The sequence below is a fragment of the Chrysochloris asiatica genome, unplaced genomic scaffold, assembly GCF_000296735.1.
Source record: "Chrysochloris asiatica unplaced genomic scaffold, ChrAsi1.0 scaffold00059, whole genome shotgun sequence".
Classification (NCBI taxonomy): Eukaryota; Metazoa; Chordata; class Mammalia; order Afrosoricida; family Chrysochloridae; genus Chrysochloris; species Chrysochloris asiatica.
Genome location: NW_006408577.1, coordinates 13,181,643 through 13,186,340, shown reverse-complemented (window position 1 = coordinate 13,186,340; position 4,698 = coordinate 13,181,643). Strand labels below are relative to the sequence as shown.

Genomic DNA, 4,698 nt, shown 5'->3' with positions numbered 1-4,698 from the left:
CAGGCTTATAGGGTATACCCTTTGGTTGTTTGATGATGCATGGAGGGGATTGTAACCATGGCAATGAAATGAAACAATAGGATGAATGTAAAGCTAATGTTCTCCCATGTAAACTATCACATAATTCACAATATAACATTAAAAAAAAATTCTGAAGTTATAAAAAGTCAGCTGAGGACACTTTAGTTCCCTTGCCAAACACTCAGACATGCTCCATATCACCAAAATAAGAGTCCTGCTTGCTTCCTTTCCACTGGAGACCACAGAACATGGCAGACACACATCACGCACCACTTCGGGCAACACTGAAGTGTTGGTTGTGTCTGAGGCATTTGTGCTTGCTTTGCACAAACCTAAAGGAACATATGGATTCTACCGAATTAAATAAACATGGCTTTCCAGTTCCTTGATGAAACTATAATAAAACATCACTGAGGAAAAAAAAAATAGGGATAAGATTCTTAAGATTCATTAGTGAGTACTGTTATCATGACTAATTGTGACTGTCACAATTGTAAAGGTAGAAGTTTTGTAACAAATTGGGGAAGCAGTTAATCTTACAGTCCAGAAACAAAGGACCCTACAACCATCAAGGGAGAAGGGCACAAGCGGAATGTGGGACATTATCCAGAGAAGCAGTGACACCAGAGATGGAGGCAGAGATGGGGACATGGAGAGGGGTAGCGGCTGAAGACTCTAGATTCATGGGAAGAGAGGAACTAAGAGATTATGGCCAGGAGACAGACTTGTAAAATGTGCCCTTTGGTAGTGTAAATTATTATATATGCCTGAGTGTTTTTGTTTTGTTTTTTAAAAAGAGCTAAAATAAAGAGAGAGAAGTACTGTTAACTAATGGTACATGGAGGGGATTGTAATCATTGTGATGAAACAAGTTGCATGATTTGTTGAATGTGAAACTGATGATCTGCCTTGTAAACTTTCACTCAATCCACAATAAAAACTTAAAGAAAAAAAAAATCATTCCAATATTGATCTGCTATTTCTATCACTGTTGTTGTTGTAACTCATAGTGAACCTGTATAGGGTTTCTAAGGAGCAGCTGGTGAATTTGAACCATCGACCTTGCAGTTCAAATCGACCTTAAGGTTGAATGCTTATCCTATGATGCCAAAAAGATCAACAAACCAATTGGACTGAGTAAATGTGTTGTGATAATTAATTTTAAGGAGACAAGCAGAGTGGAAACATGAGAGAGATAGCTAACTAGTCTAGAAGTTGGAAAGAAAAAGAAACAAGGAAGACTGCCTAGATAAAGGATTATTTAATGATTCTTGCAGGATAGATACATTGTCTTAAGCAGTGAAGAAGGCATGCCAGACATAAAGAGCAACATGGGTCAGGGCATGGAGTTATTAGAGACATTTCTTTCAGAAAAACTAAAAAGGCTATGTGATACATCATTGTATGCAAGGGAGACAAAATCAGAGAAATAGGAAAGGAATGTGGTTCATAAATAGACTTGTGTGCCAAGCTAAAGAGACTAAAGGTTATTCTGAAGGTGTTTGGGGGGAAAGGAGCTCTGGTAGCGTAGTGGTTACGAATCGGGCTGTGAACCACAAGGTCAGCAGTTTGAAACTACCAGCTGTTCCACGGGAGAAAGATGAGGCATTCTGCTCCTGTAAAGATTTACAGCCTCAGAAACCCTGTACAGGGTCGCTATGAGTCGGAACCGACTCCACGGCACATAGCAACAACAACAACAATTTGTAGTTCTCAGCTGGTATTATAAACATACTTTAGAATATCTTCAGCAATGAAAGAGGAGGTGTTTGTTGTTGTCACAAAAATTGGAATGTATTCTAGGCATTTTGTCAATAGGGCCAAGGATGTTAAAAATTTTGCAAGTAGACTAATCCTTTAGAACAAAAACTGTACTACCCAAAAGGCCGATAGAACTTCCACTAACAAATACAGAATGGTGTTAAGATAGTAAAACAAATATTGTGATTTTCATATTAGAAAGATAATTCTGGCAGAAATATTCAGGAAAAAATTTTAATCTGAAATTTAAACCAGAGAGATTAGTTAGAACAATGTTGGGCAAAAACAAATAGGAAGTGAGATGCCAAGTCATTGTTGTTGTTGGGTGCCATGAGTTGGTTCTGACTCATAGCAATCCTACACACAACATTACAAAACACTGCTTGGCCCTGTGTTGTCCTCACAAGTTATATTTGGGCCCACAGTTGCTGCCACCTTGTCAATGCATTTTGTTGGGGGGCTTTCCTCTTTTTGTAATCACTAAGGATGGGGAAAAAGGAAATGTGATAAATATTTAAGAAACTGAATCTACAGAACCTGAAACAGTTAAAGATGAGAAAGAGAAGAATTTCAAATGATACTTAAGTTTCTGGCCTAGGCATTTGGATGGAAGTTTATGGCATTTACTGAGATAGGGAATATGAAAGGGGCTAGGCTAAAGATATGCAGGCTGTGTCTATGTAACATCCAGCTGGAGACAAGTCAGTGTTATAACTAAAGATACATGTGCCATCAAATAGAGTTGTTATTGGAGCCTTGCCTGTGGATGAATTCACTTGAGAAAGGTGTCAACGGAGAAAAGTGGGAATATTGATACTTTTGGAGAAAAGAAAAAAAGAGAAAGCTATATTCTTATTACTAAAATGATTCTTCATAGTGATAAGAGTTAACGAGACTTGGAAGCAATTAGTCTAATGGACTGATGGAACATGTGAACATTGTTTTCTACAACTCTGAGACTACAAGAACTAAATGGTACCCGGTTACCACTATCAACTGGTAATGAAAGGGATAACATTATAGAGTCCTGGATAGAGTTGGAGAAAATATGGAGCAAAACTCAAAATTATTTAATAATAATAAATAATAGACCAGGTTTACAGGTCAGAAAGAATCTAGAGGAAACTAAGACTATGGTTTTGACCACCCTCCAGGTGAATTCACCCTTGTGGCCCAATTTCCAGTCAAGCATTTATTTTGGGTGTTGTTGTTAAGTGGTGTCCAGTCGGTTCCAACTCTTCCAAACCCTGTGTAAGGTTACCAAGAAATGTCTGGTGAGTTTGAACCACCAACCCCATGGTTCAAATTGACCTTGTGGTCCAGTGCTTATCCTACAGCTCCACACCAGGTTTGTAGGGAGGGCAACAATGCTAGTAAGATATACTGACCATGGAATGGTCAATCATTCAAAATCAAAGGGACAGCATTTTCCTAAGGGCAAATTTGAGAAGGGTTCAGAAGGTGGGTAGAATGCAAATAGGAGCCACAGGGAGGAAGCCAGATAACAATTGGAGGGAATTGTAATCATTGAGATGAGACAAAGTATATGATTTGTTGAATGTAAAGCTGATAATCTTGTCTGTAAACCTTCATTCAATTTGTAACAAAAAGTTAAAAATAAAATTAAGTGGCTTTATGTGATTAGTACTAGACTGAACCACATGATTTGAGCCCACCAGCTACTGTATGTGAGAAAAATGAGACTACTTCAGCAAAGATTTACAGCCTTGGAAACTCTATACAGGGTCACTGTGTTTTAAAACAGACTTATCAGCACTTAACAACAACAATTGTACGATCTAGAGTTTGGGTTGTTAAAGGCAATCATGTATTTTGGAAAGAAAATATAAAATTACCTCCAGTACAGTTCTCATATTTTAGACTTTTATGACTAGATTCAAAAAGACCAACAGAAGGAAATATGGAGAAAGATGAAACTTTCAGCTATAAATCAAACTAGAAATATAGTCATGATACTAGTGTCATAGAAAATGGTAGAGATAAAATTATACTAATTTAACATAATTCTTTATAGTTTATGCTTATAATTCTGTGCAGGACTATATCTTAATGTCATCAGACAAGCATCTCATGATATTTAATTCATATTGATCCTGTATTGTGTAATTCTTTTACAGCTTAAAAACATCAAGATTGCATCTTATTTATGTCAAAGAATAAGGTTAACTACAATTTAAGGAGTGCATATTAAATGTTTATGCATATAAGTAATTATGTTTAAATGCCATTAATGTTGCCAAAACTCGAGTACAAGTAAAGTAAAAACTGTGGATTAAAACAATAGTAAATAGAGGAAGGTAGAACTGCAATGATAATGTGAACTATTTTCCCAGCAATAAATTTAATTTGAAACTGTTAGGAGGTGGTGCTTATAATGAAACTCAGCTGGAGTTGCAGAATGATTACAATAGTTAGCCAATTGTAATAAGCCAAATGCAACACAAATTGAAGACATCTGTAGAAAAATGTGAGCCCAAAAGATTCAAATAGGAAGTTGAATTCCAAGGTCCTCCCTGAAACATCAAACATCTTTCCTTTTAGAATATCGTGCTTTGTGTGTTCTTACAGTGATTGCCTTAATGCCTCAAATCAGGCTTTTGTGAATGCCACCAAATGCAGTCCACAGGTGGCTTAAATTAAAGACCAAATGTGAAAATCAGACCCAAAGAATTTTTATCAAAAGTTCTAATGATACCATTTTCTGTTCAGCCTCCGTTCTGTCCTCACAATCCTTGAATTAATGACAACCTTAGTCTCCAAAATTAAATCCTACTTTTTTCACACCACTAAAAAGCAACAGAATCCCAAACCAGACTCTTGGTGATGCTCCCACCTCATCTCTCTCTTAACCACATACACCATGCTGTCCTTTTCACCTTTCCCTTGGAAGTTTTG

At 36.8% G+C, this 4,698-nt stretch overlaps 1 pseudogene; it reads left to right on the top strand.

Moving 5' to 3' along the window:
* LOC102828545 overlaps positions 1–4,438 on the top strand; it is a 10,577-nt pseudogene extending 6,139 nt beyond the window's left edge.
* Positions 4,439–4,698: the final 260 nt, after the last annotated feature.